Below are 18545 nucleotides of genomic sequence, written 5' to 3'. Positions count from 1 at the left end.
GAAGGGCTTTATTTGTGTACTTTTAAAATTATACCCCAGGATCAAAGAGCTTTTAACCCATCAGGAAATCACCATCTGGGACAAATTCTTAGAACCGATCCGCATCTTTTGTGTGAGAAGTTTGTGGTCTGTCAACATGGGTGACCTAAGGTCTTTACAGGCCCATGTTCGAAAGTCTCAAGTCACCGTTTCTTGCTGCAGTGGCCATCAACAAAGCGGCTCCTGTCCTTTCAATCTTTAGTCTTTATCAGACCTCTCTAAAGTATGTTCCTAAGAGAGAACTAAGGAGCCCCTTTCCTTTCCCTCAGTGCGTCAGTCTCTCCCGTTCCCATTAACATCTGTCCAACTGCTTGCTAATCCCTACATGTCTGCCCAGTCAGAAAACTAATCATGAAATATATTAAGAAAAAAGATGGGGCCCCATTTTTCTCATTTTTCCCCATTTGCTAGCACAGGTTTCTTCTGTCTTCTCTCAATGGAGCCTGTCTCCCAAGATTCGATCCCTCAGAGTCAGTGACTTCACCCTGTGCTGTCCCCAGGCTGGTACTCTCCGAGACTGGCTCTCATTTTGTGATATCATCACTATCTGGAACTTTATAATTTCTTGCTTTGCCACTTTTCCTTCTCTTCTGTTTCTACGACCCATGAACATTTGCACATTCCTTAAATCTTAAAAGAGAACACAAAATACATGTGAATGTTCTCTCTTACAAGGACTGAAGGAGCCAAAGGGGTTTGCAACCCCATAGGAAGAACAACAATATCAACCAACCAGACCCTCCCCCCCAAAGCTCCTAGGGACTAAGCCACCAACTAAAGAGCACACCTTGAGGAACCCATGGCTCCAGCTGGATATGTAGCAGGCCTTATTGAGCATCACTGGGAAGGGAGCCCCTGGGTCCTGTGGAGGCTCAATGACCCAGGGTAGGAAAATGCTAGGGGCACTGAGGCAGGAGTGGGTGGGCAGGTGGGGGAGCACTCTCATAGAAGCAGGGGAGGATGAGGGGATAGGGGATTTGTGGAGGGGAAACTCAAAAGGGGGATAACATTTGAAGCGTAAACAAAAAAAAATAACCAATAAAAAATTTAAAAAAATACTTTCTTCCTTCAAGTAAAGGAAATTATAATTCTATCATTATGTATCTTCTAAAATGTATTTTGTATAAATATGTAACTACAGCCATTCATTTATTCATTGATCAATTTGTTAAATGAAGTACCCTTCACTTGTTAATTTTAATTCTTTTAAATTCCTAGTTAAAACATGAAGTACTTGGGGCTGAGGAGTTACGGGCATTTGCTGGTCTTTCAGAGGACTCCAGTTCAGCTGCCAGTGCCCCCTTTGGTTGCCCTACATTCCCCCATGAACTCCAACTCAAAGGGGTATAATGTGCCCCAAGGGAACCTGCATATACACATGAGGCATAGACACAGACACGTACACAGAGAAAAATCACACATACACATAATTTAAAAATAAATCTTTAGAAATTGTCAGGTACAAGAATGGCAATTCTGCAATCGTGACTTTTCAGTCCCTGTAGCTCTGCTTCTTTCCACATTGGTCCTTATTTTCTACTTATGCTTTGATGTTCTTTAGGCTCTAAGGGACTGAGTCTGGCCTCAGTTTCATATTCTCTTCTGGAAACTCCATACACCATGTTCAATTAGGCTATGTTTTTAAAGGTTTAAATCTCCAAATTATGGTGATTCCTTATTGTGTCTACCAGATGACGTGCTCCAGAGAATAGAGTTCAACACATTGTAAGTTCACTCATTGGTTGTCTTGCCCACCTATGTCCACCATTTCAGGACTATCTTAGCAACACATCTCTGAAGGCACAAGACCTCCTTGAGACATCCTAAACTATCTATATTAACTCATCATCATTAACATATTTAAGCATATGTTACCTCTTAAATGTCTCCATTATTTCCCAGAAAGCCCTCCTCTCTAGCAGATGCTTGCATTTGGGGAATACTCATCTTTGGTTTGCACTGATCTATACATTGGATCTATAACCCCCCATGGAACTGGTGTGTCTGGGAAAGAAAAGGGAAAGACAGCCAAGCATCTATTCCTGAAATGAGAAGTAGCTGCCACTGTGAGAGTTCCCATGTACCCAGTCATGTCTATCATTGCTTCTTTAGGCTGAGAAAGAGAAGAGACACTCATCTTCCCCTTTGACAGATGAACTGATAACAAGAAAGCTTTAGATTTTTTTCTTGTTATAGTCTAGGGCATCGACCCTCTACTAACCCTCATCATTGAGCACATTTATATAAGTTCTACTAGGACAATGACTTAAAAGCTTTCCCTTCACTAAATGTCATAGAAAAGACAAGTCCCCTAGAATTAGGTTAGTATTGAGAATAAATCTTTGTCTCACTTTCTTATGAATTATTAAAATGATAAGTCAGAAAATTGAGAATAAAAAGAAGTGAAAATGATCAAAATCATGAGATTTTGTGGTTTTCAGAAAATCAGTTTTATTTCAACAGAAATGAAAATAGCATATTTTCTAATGCATTGGAGAAATATTTCAAATTATTTGAGACATTCTAAGAGGCTACAGTGGTGGTCTTAGGAGTTCTACCAACTGAAAGAATTACTATTTCCCTGTAAAGGGAATTTTGTCCCTACAGGAAATCCAACTGCTCTCAACTGTAAGGAGCAGATGAGTGTTACTAAGAGGCAAATAAGAATATTAAATGGTCTGATGAAAAATTGAGAACACAACAATTGTAACCACTTAACTGCTTCTGAATTCATATTGCCCAGCACACATCAATTCCTTTAATATACAGCTGGAAACCTAGTTAAGTAAAACCCCTAGACATTATTCCTGAGGCTTCAAGGTCATAAAGTGTTGTGCGACTTACTGAAGCATTGAGGAAGAAATATAAAAGTTAAAAAGCCAAGAACTGCCTATAATGCAAGACAATGAAAACCTGAGCCTGGCTAGAGTTTGTATTATTAAAGTCAATCCCTTTTAGAAAGAGCTCTTACTGTGTGGCTGCCCCAACAGAACACCATATTAAAATTCCCAAATCAAGTCTTACCTGTAGTCAACAAGAAACAAAGAACGCTATTGACTCTTTAGTGTTACTGCAGAGAGATGGTAAGAATTTTTAACAGCTGGTAATGAACATTTACATGGACGACAGTGAGTGATGCCAACTGACATTCTATTTGGCTGCACTGTCATCTCACCTGTGTACAGTGAAAGCAAGAGTAAGTGAATGAATAAAAAATTGTGTGGCTTGGATCATCCTACTGTAAGACTCAGACCATAGACCACACTAGATGATAGAAACTATTATATATCCTACATTCTATGATCATTACTTCTATGATGCATGCTTAATTCAGAGGAAATGAAAGAACTCTCTTGTGGTGCCAGCCATTATGCATTCTACTTTATGTATGTGAGAATCCTCTCTGATGAGCAATTATTGGATTCTAAAGACACATCTCAAATACTCCAATCCAAACTCTGTCCATTATTCTTTCCAAATTAATAATGATGATGATGATGATGATGATGATGATGATAAGCTACAATTTCAACTTTGAGAGATTTTATAGAATACTTCAGAGAATGAGCTGCTATTGAAATATTGGCCTAGGAACTCAGGTCTGCCATTTCAACAGAAAGCACTAATTTTCATCTAAACACTGGCTTTCCGGCAATACAGACTAAACTTCATGTTGGTAGCAAATACTATTGTGTTTACTTGCCTAGGTTCTGTGGAGCTAATTCTGATCAAGCTCCTGTATCATCTTAGGGGCTCTGCCTATGGATGTAAAGTTCTTCATGGACTCTGACTCCATCATCTCTTCTTAACTTCACAGGGTATGTCTACATGTGCAACAACTAGACAATAGAGACAGTACAACTCCAAGTGAGATATAATATGAAAATTCCACGAGATTTGACTGATTGCATGGTACACATACACAAACTGATGCAGACAAATTGTCCTGCTAAGAGCACTAACTCAGTATCTCAGCTGACCACACTGCACAGGTTTGTCTCACTTGTTGTATTAAAAGCACTAAAGACACTAAATATCTTTTCATCATATACCACACACAGAAACACCAAGGATAATCCCCCAGAGACTTAGTCTTAGGAGAGAAGTGTCAGTTTTCAACTGAAATGTTTTTACACATACAGTGTTGATATACAAATTCTCTTGGGGCATCATGAGACATAACAATAGAGGAAACAATGAAATTTGAATGTTTATTTATATGTGCTTTGTTCATTTTTTTTCAAACACAGAAGTCCACTTGCAAATTAAACAGTGAAAGTAAAAGAGACAAACAGGATTGTGAACAAAGCTCAAGGTATGGGTAGAAAGCTACCCTCACATGCATGAATCCCTAGGATTGACTCCTAACATGAGAAAACAGAAAAAGCAAGATAATGAGCTCTTCTGAAATTTGAATAGGAAAGTTATTTACTCTGTACTTCTGAGAAAGCAGGGCATCCTAAGAAACTGAAATTACTTTGTGTAGCTGAGGCTATTGTATAAAATCTGCCATCTAATCTTAGCATTGAAAATCTTTTGAGTATCAAATGGGAGGGTCCTTGCTTCACCTAGGAACTCTTTTTTGTTGGTTTAGCATTTGTCATAGTAAAAACAACAGACGCTTAATAGCCATAGAACAGAAACGACTACAGAATGGTAAGATTTTTAAAGGGATATTAAAATCATTCTACCATAAGAATTCAAGCACCAATATTGATGTATAGGGTAGACAGTTTAATCTTTAAAGGTGAAATGCTTTGAATAAGATTAACTATAGATCTGTCTTACAAATAGAAAAACTTTAAAATTTCATAAAACAGAAGAAACTAAAAAGTGGGTCAGTTGTCAGTAAAGTATTAATTTTTCAACACAAGAATTTAATTCTTTTGTACTCTTCTCTCGGGTTTCCTTTGAAGTTAATAGCACCCAAAATGAAATGAGTTTGAATACAGAATCAGCACATTGCATTTGTTAATGTGGGTGATTTTGAGTACAAAGAAAATTAATGAGTCCTTTAAACTAATACAATTTTATATTTTGCTTTGAACGTGTAGTTGCACTGAAAGGCAAGGTTTGTGCTATACTGGTAAAAAAAAAAAAAAGAAAAAAAAAAACAAGAAAGACACAGCAAGTCATGGGGTTTCTTGTAGTTCAAAGAAATTCCACAGGGATCCTGCTTCAAACCACAAAATCCCTTCCCCTCATTACCCATGTCTAGCAGGAAGGTCCATTATTTGCCCTGGGGGAGGACAGGAGTACACTCAGATGCAGACTAAGAAAGAAAATAACTTTTACATTTATAGGGATATTTGAAGAACAGAAATAAAGAAAATGTACAAAATACAACAGACTTTTCATAATTCTGATGGAAAAAAATACACGCTATAAAATAATGAGCTATTTTAAGCATCATAAAGATTGCATTTAGCATTTTCATTTCCAGTCTGAACTGCCTCTCTATTGACACTATAAACTGATAATTAAGTAATTCTATATTAGCATACAAATAAATACAAAATATGCCAATTAGGAGCTGTCAATATTAAAAGTTTATCTGTCTTCAGAAAAATCACTGTTTTGAATTAGCCTCAAAACCTTGTTTTAACCACTCTGCAAAAGTTTGGGGAAGCAGATAAGGACTTCAATGACTCTCAAGAAATTTTAACCCCTTCCCACCACAAATAAATGAATGAATGAGTTATTTCACTTATGTTATGTGCATTTCAGATCAAATTACACCACAATGTGAAGCATCTTCTATTCACTCCACTCATAAACAAGTTGGTTTGTGCTCAAAATAGCAAGACCATGTAATACTTTAAAGATGCTGTCAGTTAATGAGAAGCTGGTCATTTCATTGTCACTGAAGACTGCAGATCTTAGTTGTGTTGATCTCAGGCATGAGAATATTTTTGCTTTACTGTGTAAGTTCAAGGCTAGCAGTATCACCCCTGAGACTCTTCCTTGATTGCAATTGTCCTAGGAAAATTAAGAAACTGTATAGACGTTTTCTGTGTTTTGTATCTTTATTTATATTTAATGGTCTTATATTCATTGATCTAATTTAATTTTCATTCTTATTAATGTCATGATCAATCAAGCAACGTTTCTTGTTACGAAAATAAAAACTTAGTTTTTCATATGGAACATTCAACAACCTACAACAATCGATGTCTCCGGCGAACAGATTACTAACTTCTAGAATTCTAACCATAGGGGCTCTGATTAATGGTTTAAAGTGGGCGTCAAGAATCAAGTGATTTTTTTTCTAAGTACCTAAGTTACAATCAGAGATAGCTTGTGTTCATTGTCATTGCAACAAAAGTACACTGGCTTGCTCCGTGTCAGGCTACATGATAATGATGATTTTGACAGCAACAGAAATTAGAAAACAACTGCCATGAGCCAGAAATGAATACCTGATCTCCATCCTAAAACTGAATTCTTGCATCAACACATCCTCGGAAGGGGCCCCAAAGGCTGCTGAAGATTCATAGCCCACACAGAGGAGAGAACCTATCAAAGCTGGTTTGATGTACTGAGCACTGTGTGTACAACCATCAAATCTAATATGGCAAAAGCCAAATATTCTCCAAAAGAGTGTGAGCCAGGCTCTTCCTGGACTTTAAACATCGTTTATTCTTAGTCACGGCAATATTTCATTTCTTCCTAGTGGTATTTTGCTTAATGTTAACTTTCCTCCCAAAGCAAAGCTGAGCACAAGCAGAGGTGTGAAGATATTTTTAGATTTCTCTTAGTGCTTTTTGTAAAGGGCAAAATGCCCATGTTCTTATGCTCCAGGGATGTGTCAACTTCACACAAGGCTCTAGTGTTTAGCACGGCAGAGGAAACGATTCAGAGTACTTCAGTGTTAACGTATTTTACTGATTCAATTGTCTCAGGAAAGAGTGAGTCGATAAATACAAGTACTCTAAAAACACTTATGTTGTGTCACAATAGGAATCAATACAGATCTGTAGCCCACACACCAATTTGTTATGGGTTTTTCTAATTTTTCTTTTATTTTTGAAGATGAATATAATTATATCACTCCTGCTTTCCTTTCACCACACCTCCAACCCAACCATATAGCTCTACTCACTCTCTTTCTATTTCTTGGCCTCTTTTTTCATGAATTGTGGTTACATGCCTATGTATATATCGCTAGATGCATAAATACAACCTGCTCAGTCTGCATGATGTTACTTGTATGCATGTTTTCAGCGCAGACCATTTGGTACCACATAAACAATGTGCCAAGCAGTTTTCCTAAGAAGGAAAGGAACCAACAATGTTACTCAGCTATGACACCCAAGAACTACAACAATAAACAGCACTAAGTGATAACCCTAGCAGGGCAATAATAACACACACAGCTTGACAGTAACCATGAGCTTTCAAATTGAACTTAAGATCCATTCAACAAGAGTAAAATCATGACTGCTACTAGAACTTTAGCTAATTTCTCAGGGCTAGTAAAGTCATGAATCATGGAGAGGAACCTAGAACCAATACATAACTAACTCTTTGAAAAACTCTTATCTTCTCTTTAATGTGTCCAGAAATAAGAAATGAACTCATTAGTTTTCTGAAGTAAAATGCCTCCCCTTCAAAGAACCCTCAATTGTCACTTATATCAGGATAATGAGACCCACTGGCACCCATACATATCCTCAGAGCCATGCAGAATATATTCTACTTTAAATATTACTTGATAGCGTCATATCTAGTTATTAATTCTTCATTTCATTTCATAATCATTCATAGCTCATTTCCTATAGCTCAGTTACAGGCTTCAGGCATTGGTTACTCTAGGTCACTGCCTCTGAAGAAGGCTTCATAAACTACCCCAGTGCCTTGTGAAGAATAAAACCAAAATAGAGTGTGGTGTGATGAGGTCTCTCAGGTAACCATGCTTTAGAAGGCATGTTACTTGTTGTCCTTGTTGCTTGTTGTCTAAAAGAATCTCAGGCTGGGGGGAAAGCTCAGAGCTGGCAATGTCCTTGGCTTATGATTGTGAGGAATTGACTTCCATGCCCCAGAACTCATATAAAATTACATTTGATGATATGTTTCTAATCCCGAGTCCAGGGATCCTGGTACAGGAAGGATTCTAGGGCTCACTGGCTTGGCATGGAGAACTTAGAGACAGAGAGAGAGCCTCACTCACAAAAACAAGATGAGCATCTCCTGGGGAACAACACTCAAGGTTGTCCTCTGGTCTTCACATGCTCATTCATCTACATGCATGCCTACCTCCTGCATGCATACATACACTCATGACCACACATACATATAGATGCACAGAAACTAATACCATCAAGACTTTTTGTTCATATTAAATCTAATTGTGGAACAATTGTGGAAAAGTAATACAAATGATCTGTTAAGTGAAATAAATGTGAAAACTGTAGGAACATTAAGAATTTGTGTTTCTTTTCATAAGGAGCTTCCATGTGAGTACACATTCTTTGTCCTTGGGTCACCCCTCCCTTTCCCATGCTGGCTCCCTTTTTTCCAAGTTTCCCCTCTTTTCTGTTGTTGGAATTAGTGCTCTAATAAGCCTTTATTAAAGATATACAATCCAGATATTTTATTTCTAGATTGGGCAGATCTTGGGATATTCTAACTTATTCCCCAGCTATAAAGTCCCTTGTTACTTGATTCTCCTGGCTACAAGGTTCTGGTCCATGTTAACTTCCTCCTTTCTGTCCATCCTTTTCTCCATCATTACCTGCAATCTCCTTTCAAACCTCCAGCCCCACCTTATAACCTCCACTGCCCAATCACAGGTTCTAACCTGTTATTGTCCAGTTAAATTGGGAACAAGGTTCACATGACGTCACCTGAGTATGTGAGCTTCTGCTCCTCACGGCCAACCTCATCTTGAGGAACCAGTTTTAGCATAGGATACAAGCAGGATCAGACCAACCCATTATACTTTTTCTTTGCATTCTAAATGTAGAAACCTCTAAAATGAACTTTGCTTTCATCCTTTCTACAAGTATTGGTTATAATTTTTCCAACTATAGATATTTTTCTAGCCATATATTTTTTCAGTTTTGTTTCTCATCTTGACACTAACATACAAAAACTTAAAGAAATCCAAGAGTCTTTTCGTCACAGTGGTAAATTCAAATTAGTCAAAACTACCTAAAAAGAAACACTATATGGTTTCTTTAAAGGGGATGTAGTTTGTTGTTGGAGATCAATTAAATCTTATTATCAGAATATGTCTGCAATCTGAGGCTACTGTCTTTAACTCAGCACACACAGATAACTTTTTATTATTCCTTCAAATATTACTCAGGAAAGATCATAATGTTTAAATAAAAAACTATTCCATTGTTTCTAAATTTTTAATAAATTGTTGGATTTAGAACCAAATAGGTCTCAATGGGGAAAAGAGACTTTTTTTTTCATACTTTGATTGAAAAGTCTCATCAAAAAGGAAATGGGTATTGCTCTCTGAGAAAGAAACTTTGGAATTATCCCAGACTGATCTGTCTTCCCTGATGCTTAGAATGTAAGGCACTAAACGCATTGGTATATTAGAATGAGATGAATTATGCAGTGCTTTTGACAGACAGCATGTGTAATTTCTTCAAAAACTCTTCAAATCATTCTGGTCTCCCTTTGATTACATGCTTGTTGTGCTAAAAATAAGAGACTCTTCAAATGTTTTTAAACACACATACATATGGATTACATAAAATTAATATCTTTACCTTTACAAAAATCAACCCAGGAGCACATTTGCCTGTAAAATATATTTAAGATAGTTTTGGCACTCCACTAAAACTCTATTTTCAGCGGTCCATAATATACTCATAAAAATTCATTCCAGGAGAAAATTCAGCACCAAGAAAAATGTGCTTCACACTTGGTAAGTAGCCATTTCCTCTTCTTCCCCTTCTCATCATTGATGAAAAGTTTCCACTGAGTGTTTTACAAAAGTTAAGACCAGGACCATGCTAGATAAATCAGAATAACAACTAATGATTTAATTGTATTTTTAATTTATTTAAAAGCTAGGTTACTTTATGCCTTCTACTTTCTATTTCTCATCACACTTTGCTTCTAACATACATGATGTTGGAGAATTTCCTACATGAGTCTGAGAGTATAAAGAGTCTAGATCAAAGAAGCTAGAACGTTAGGAAACACACATAGGTCTTACCTTATCTCACATGGTGAAGGCACTGGCAATTTCTTAAATGTTCATTGTATGAAACTCCAACTAGCAACATAAATGTGCCAAAGAAGCATTTGTAGGTTGGCATGTAGCAAAGTGTAACTATTTCTCATTCAAAAGCACAGTTAAGCCATTTTCTCAGGCTTGATTACTCCCATGAGGAAGCATAGTTTGAACCTTGAAGCCTATGAAATAAGGAAAGGTGTCAGCTGCCTAAGCAGAGATAATTTCTAGAATGGGAAATTTTTTCATTCCTCTGCTACTTAGATAAGCCAGAGATCTAAATCTGCACTCCTGTAACTCAGCTGTTTAGTGAGTGTTTACTGTCAATCACTTCTTGCCTATAATCCTGGGAGAACACTCTTAGTGTCCTTGAGAAATACTGTGATGGTCTTTTTCTGTTTTATCATAATTCTATATTAAAAATGTATTCCAGTAATAGTACAGCTTGTCCTATTGTAATCATGCAAAATTTAGCTAGGATAAATGCTGAATCAGAGAAACTAAGTTTCATGGGAAAGGGGAAGAATTGCATGGCTGGTTTCTTAACTCTGAGGCTGGAGGACTTTGAGGAATGAGTCACTTTTCTTCCTTCCAATGGAGAAATGTGATGCAGCATCTTGTTTCCTGCAGGGGATGCATTCAGCACTAGGACCAGCATGATCTGACATCTCTATTACCTTCTTCAGAAGAAATCTGTGATAATAAATGTATTGCAAAACAGACCCAGAGATAAAGAAGAGAAAGAAAACAAGATCACATCTCAGTGCTGTTTTGAAATATCTGGTTGAGAAAGAAACTGATAGAACAATGAAGCAGAATCTATGCAAAATGACACAGGATTTGTAGACTTACAGCTTTTAAAAATTAACATCATATGTTCTTTGCCTATCACTATCAACTACTCTGGATCTATATTTGAAATTATCCAATTTTTTATTCCTTCTCAACTGAGTCTCTGTGAAGGGACAGATTGAACCCAGATCTTGCACCAAATATCACTTATTTAAAGAAATCTAGTTAATATTAATTAAAAACCAGTTTGTAAAAGACCATATGAGCACATATGTAAGGCTTCTAACCTCAATAAAATTCTCCTCTTGTTAAAGCTACCATGTATTGCCAGTTTAAAATCTTATCTGGGGGAGGAAAACATACTTGCAAGCCCCCTCTGAAATTGGTCTGGAGAACAGACTCAAATAGGAAAATAAAGAACAGACACAGTTCTGCTTTTCCTACTACTTAATGTTTTCCTCCTCCTTAAAAATGCTGATGTTTAACAGCTTTGCTTTTGAGTTACCTTTATGCTAGACAAAGATGACATTAATTTTCAGAAGTCTTTCTGTTTTCTTTAGGCTACTAACTCTGAGGTGTCACTTTATATATTAGAAGAGACTATTAATTTAAGTAATGACAGAAAATTGGTCTGTGTAGTCTTCTCTACAGTGTAGACAAAAGGAATATTCACTGTAGTGCAGGTTTAGGGGACTGCCACTGTTCCTTGTGTCATTTCCCCTAGCTTCTTTACTATTCGTATGCAATACCTGCATCAAACTTGGTATATGCACAGGGAATAATATATGCAGAGGCAATCTTTTTCTTTTCAGCCCAAGAGGAATATGCTGTTTGTTTAGATAAATATGTCTTAGCAATAAAAAATGCATTCTCACATTGCTATATTTCTTTGAAGAATGCACACCTTAATTATATTCAGTGTCTGCCTGCCAGGAGTACTCATAGTGATCAGTGGTGGTACCTTAGCTTAAAGGCCAATTTCTCAATAGGCATCTCTCTTCAGGATGGTAACTGTTCCTCATGAGTCCTTTCACATTCAAAACATTTTCTTCAAATTGCCAAACAGATGCACAATAAATAATTGCTGACTGCCGTTTATACTTAACTGAATAATTGTAAGTGAACTTGACATAGGCTAGGGTCATTTCAGAAGAGGGAAACTCAATTGAGAAAATGCCACCTACTGACCAGATCAACCTGTGGGCAAGTCTTAGGGTTGGACTTTTCTTGATTAATTATTGAAATGGGATAGCCAAGCTTTCTATAGGCCTTGCTAATCCTGGACTTTGTGGTCCTGGGTGCTATAAGAAAGAAGGCTGAGAAAGCCATAGGAAGCAAAGAAATATACAGCAGTTATTAATGACCTTTGCTTGAGTTCCTGCTTCCAAGAGCCCCTGCCCAAAATTCCTTCAACAACGGACTATGATATGGAAGTGTAAGCTAAATTAAACTCTTTGCCCCTGTATTAATTTTTTACTATTGTCGCAAAACATAATGAGCAAGGCAATTTATGAAAGAAAACATGTAATAGGGCATACTTTTCCTGAGCCTTGATTATATGATGGCAGAGTAAAGGTATAGCACCAGAAATGGGTAAGAGCTGAAACTTCATACCTAAAGTAGGAAGCAGATAGCACATTGGGAATGGCAAAAAAAAAAAAAAAAAAAAAAAAAAAAGTCTTGAAAATTTAGCCAACCCTGAATGATATACTTCTCCCAACCAAGCAACATTCCTAATCCTTCCAAAACAGTTCTACCAACTGTTTACCAATGGGTAAAACATTCAAACATATGGGCCTGTAATGGTCATTTTCACTCAAATCACTACACCTTCCCAAGTTGTTTTTTGGACATGGCATTTCATCACAATAGAAACCCCAACTAAAACACACACACCCACAGTTTTGTGTATATATATATATATATATAATCAAGAAATAAGAATTGAGAGAAAAACCTACATTATTTCTTTGAGACTTGGTTCATTAAAATGGGGATCTCAAGCTGCATATATCTGATGTTGCACCCTGACGTAATCTCTTCGTCTTGTGTACTCCTTCTCAGGGAAAACTGCCCTGTTCTACTTATCAAGATCACTATTCATCATTCCTCAGTCTGAGTCATTGGCACAACCTTCCTGTGTCTTGTCCCTATTGTTTTAGAGATAAAATAGGATTGCTAAATCTTCTCCTGACTGTCTTTCAAGAGATTATTCTTTCTCTAGAGTAAGTCTTGTGATTGCCTCAAGGTCTTGCACCCATAGCTACTAAAAGCAGACACTTCTCATACACAACAAAATAAAATGATACGTAGAGTTTCCATCCACTCCAATTGTGGATGAGAGAAATGCCTTCCTGGAATTTTGTTTTGTTTGTTCTATAATCCAAAAGAAAACACAGCCCTTCTGGATTAACGTAAAATGTGCAAGTCTTGATACTGAAAGAATTGTTCTGAGACATATCTTGAAGCTTTGTGCTTAATGTTCAACAAAAGTTAAATGGAAAACAAGCTTTGGAATGCTGCTCCTTTGCAGTACTCAGTTTCCATCTGAACTAGAGAAGCTTCTAAGTCTGAGGTCACAGAACCACTGCTTGTTGTTCAATATTAACTGAGTGCCTACACTGGGCCAAACAAGCACAAGCTGAAGAATTGGAAGAGGCATAAGTGGTGCCTGTTTTCACTAGTAGTCACTTGCTAAGTAGATACAAGCATTGTAATTTCCACAGGAGAACCAGTCCTGGTATTTGGTAAGTTATAGAATAGCCATAGAAATGTAGATCTCCTGAACCTGAAATTCTGTGACCTGACTAAGCCTTTCATTGAAAAAAATACAAGGAAGTCATGCTGTTATGTGCCATAAAAGGATGAATTAAGGGAATGCAATAAAATTCCATTTTTAAACTATAAATGTATTTGTTTATACCCAGTTTTACTCCTGCTACTATTTTATTAATATAAAAAGGCTGTTTGCCTTGCTGTAGAATAAACATATGAATGAATGAAAGAATGAATAGAAGGAAGGAAGCAGAGTGAGGTAAAAGAAGAAGAAAAGATGAGAACAATTTGGTTGTCTCATAACATTCTTTTTCTAAATATATAATCTGTTTCTAAATTAGGAGTAGAAGATCCAATACAATTGAGGAACACACATGTTGGGAAAAAGAAGGCACATCTTTGTTTACATCATTATATAGTTGCATTATATAGATAATCTGAAATAGCCTCCTAAACTTTCCATTTGTATTTTTGTCTATAATTGTAGTTCATGTATTTAAACTGCTGGTATTCTTGGGGAATATACTCTAGAAAACAGAAAAATATATTCATAACACTTGGGAGAAATTTGTTCTACCTTCATGTATTGTCAAAAGCAGACCATAGAGAAAAATTGGAAAAGAACTGTGCAATTCAACCTGCAGGAAGATAAATGGCCAGGAGGGATTTTTCGTTTTGTTTTATAAAGGCATTCATACTCTGACAATAACAACAAAATGCAACCAGGTCTTGGAAAGCTTTTGCTTTGCCAAGTAGATTTCAATCCATCACTAACTATGAGAAGAGAGCAATCAGAAGATGTGGTGTCACATCTATCCACCAGCCAATATACAAATATTGTCTGAGTTGCTATTGGTAGCACTATTCACAACACTGAATCCTAAGCTTGCTACATATCTGCTGCTGACTGCTTAGAATAACAGCTGGCAACTACATCATACCCACCATACCTGCCACACACTTTTTTTTTCAGGTTCTCAGGATCAGAAAATCAATTTCTTAAAGCTGTGAACAAAGATGATCTTGAATTTTTCATTTTCCTTGGGCTGAAAGATTTTAGTGGGTCTTGTTCATAGTTTTCTGACTTGGTTCCATAAAAACACTAAACCCACACCTAGAGGTATGAATATAACACATTTTGAGGGATAATTCCATACATAATTACAGAATTATTGTGATACTTTTATTTTGTTCTCAAGATATAACAGACCTATAGATGTGGACTAAATTAGATAACCTGTATTATTAATAACAATGATTAATACTCAACTATTTACTGCAAGAAAATTGATAGGAAATATAATGAAAGGAAACTGATTACTTAAGAGGTAAAATGATGTAGAGGCATAGAGCTTATATCCAGAATTTCATAATTATGTTATTATTATTTAAGGAAGATGAAAGCTATAAAGTTGAAATCACATATTTTCATTTGTTTTAGAGTGGTCTCAAAAATACTTTTTTCAGAACATTAGACTATTCATATAACAATCAATTCCTTTGCACAACATAGACTGATCAATTAGGCTTATTTAAAAAAAAAAAACAACTATTTAGATTTCAAGATTCACCTTACAATTCATTCCAGGATATGCCCACCAGTTTAAACTACTACAACTCATAATCTCAAGCAGGCTCTGTCACCTCCATTTCTTGTGAAAGAATCTGAAATTACTCAAGTCTATATAAGTAACTAGCATTACACCTTAAAGCCTTATTTACATCATTTAGGCTTTTGAGGGTGGAAAGCTTGTTCAGTGAGTTTAGAAGTCTGATGGAGAAGCTATCAGAACTCAGTCAGTTACTGGATAGTAAAGACTAAAACAAAATGTCACAACTTGTGCTACTTAAAGTGGCTACAAATTCATTCCCCTCTGGTTCTCTTCACAGTTAAATTTGAGCTGACAGTGGAGCTTAAAGGAATCCAGTTTTGTCTTCTAATTATATATCTGCCCTTTCCCAACATGCTCTGATTAATTTAGTTAAACAACTGATGAGGTCTAATTAAAACTTGTGTGTTAATTAATATGGACAACTAAATTGATATCTGCAGAAACAGCCACTAACATTTTCAAGTTAAGATTAATTTACACTTGTCATTGTAGAATAAATGTATCTAAAGAAAAATTACTGAGTTGAAGGTTTAATACTCAGCCTAGCTAAGCATTTCTTTTTCTTATGACTATTTTTGTTTGAAGAATTTAGAAAATAATTTAAATGTTTAACTTAAAAGATAGCTATCACACAAGTACACATTTTAAAAGTTGAGTATGATAGTAATTGATAATCTTAATGATTATCCCAGCTCATACATTTCAAAATAACTAATGAATAGTTTAAGCCTTTTTTCGAGAGACTTTAAACTCAGTTTTATTTTGATAAAAGAATGTAATGACCCTTTAATATCTCCTATTCCCAAGGAAACTCCTAGTATTTGTTTGTTTCTGTAAAAAAAAAAAACAAATCTCAGAAAAGAGTTGATAAATTAACCTTATAATTAAATACATTTTATATTTTAAGTGCAAAACTGAAAACAATTATTCAAAGGTAAGAAATAACCACATTATGAGCTCCACATGTAGATAGATTGGTGATATATTTATACAAAGAAAATATTCTTGATTGTTTTGAAAAATAACCTCCAACATATTTGTTTGTTTCTTTGTTCATATAAAATCATTTAGCCAGATTCCTTGAAATGGTCAGCAGAGGCATATAAATAAAAACTAACATCTTATTTCAGCATTTTATAGTCATGTTCAGTCAAACAATAAAAAATAAAATCATTTGAAATATAATTTATCTTTAATCTCATGCAATATACAGAAGAAATATGCACCCAAAAAGCATTTTATATAATTTCTTATATTTTTCTCAAGTCCCTGGACTATGAAGCTTCAGTAGGGAGGGTAGGTGAGGTAATTACTAACCTGTCAGTCCTTTCTATTGCCTTTAACAAAATAAGTGATCAATAAATCCTCCCTATGAAATACATGTTAAAATAGTATGGAGTTTTGAAAATGCAACTCCACATACATAATTATATTTCCCAGAAAAAATGATAATTTTTACCAAATTCCTTTTTTAGTATATCTCACATGACATGTTTCTTTTTCAATAAACTTTGTATTGAATGTAAATATTTTTATGTGATATAATCAGATTAAGCTTCTCCAATTGCTCCCACATCCTCCACATCTCCTTACCTATCTTACTGCAGATCCTTCCTCTCTTTCTTTAGAAAACAAACAGGCAAACAAACAGATGATAAACCCAGGATTTAAAATAAAAAATAACAGAAAAACCATAAGAAACACATTCACATACATATAACAAAACAAGAAACATCAAAGAAAACAACAAAACCAAAATCAGAAACCATAATACACAAACAAAAGAAAGACCCAGTAAGAGAGAAAAGGGGGAAAAATATAGAAAAATACCACTGAGTTTATTTTATGTTGGCTATCTACTCCTGGATGTAGGACCTGTCCTTAAGAGTAATTAACATAGCAAAACTCCATTGAAGGAAACTATTTTACCTTTGTAAATGGTTATCAATTAGCGATATTTTCTTGGTTGGGAATAGGAGGTCATATTCACTACATTTTTGAAACACTTTAAACTTCAGATGAAAGAAATTGTTCCACAGATAAGAGTATTATCTGTCCTTCCAAAGGATCTAAGTTTATTTCAAAGCATCCCAGGGAGACCCCCAACATGTTATCACTCCAGTTCCAGAGATCTGAAGCTATATATCAACCTCTAGGACCAGGCACATATGTGGACATACATTCAGTCAAAACACTCATATACATAAAAAATAAACGGTTTCTTACAAATTAAACCTAATTCATGTAAGTCTTACTTGTATAATAATATAAAAAGAACAAGATGAGAAGGAAACTTTGGTTACTGCCACGTTAACCAGTTACCTTCACAGTGTACTTTCTGAGGTGTGTCATCTCTAAACTTCATACTCATTTTCTTCAAAGTTAAAAGAGAAAGACTCCATTTCTGTAAAGGATATCAGCACAAATTAAACTCTTACAGTGAAATATTGCTTGATATTAAACTCTTAAAGTGAAATACTGCTTGATATTGGTAGTGCGAGTTTTGTAATTAACTTCAGCTACTTTTCAAATTAAGTATGGTTACCAAGACTCTAATAGTACCCCAAAACTACCTATGGTTTAGTTTCTATGGAGGTTAGAAAAATTACAAAACATTGTTCAATATTACAACCTAACATTTATAGACATAACACTTTATCCTTTGGGGAGATATATATATATATCCAAAGTTGTTCTTTGTTAACAAAATTTATGACTAGAAAAGCTAAATGTCATAAAATCATTCCTTAAACATTAAACAGCTCACTAAAGACAACTCCACACTACTGGCTCTGTGCCCACAACCTAATAGAGTTCTCTACCTTATCTAAACACACATTTGATGTTGTAAAGATGTATCTCAGACTATACATTTAATAAATATTTAATAATTAATTAGGAATACAGAAAGTCAATAACTAAAATAAACTATGCCCAAATTCATCTAAAGAGATTCAGTCTTGGTTACACAATATTGATAATCAATAAATAAAATTGGCAACTCATCTAGACTTCTACTCCTAAGACATTTTCCAGATTCTTTATTTTATAACAGAATCCACATTTCTAGATGCTATGCTCTTTTGAATTTATTGAGGTGCACATTCCAAGCAAGAAACTACTCTCTG

The sequence above is a fragment of the Apodemus sylvaticus genome, chromosome 13 (assembly GCF_947179515.1).
Source record: "Apodemus sylvaticus chromosome 13, mApoSyl1.1, whole genome shotgun sequence".
In the NCBI taxonomy this organism is placed as follows: Eukaryota; Metazoa; Chordata; class Mammalia; order Rodentia; family Muridae; genus Apodemus; species Apodemus sylvaticus.
The sequence above is the reverse complement of the archived record's forward strand: the minus strand, read 5'-3'. Positions refer to the sequence as shown.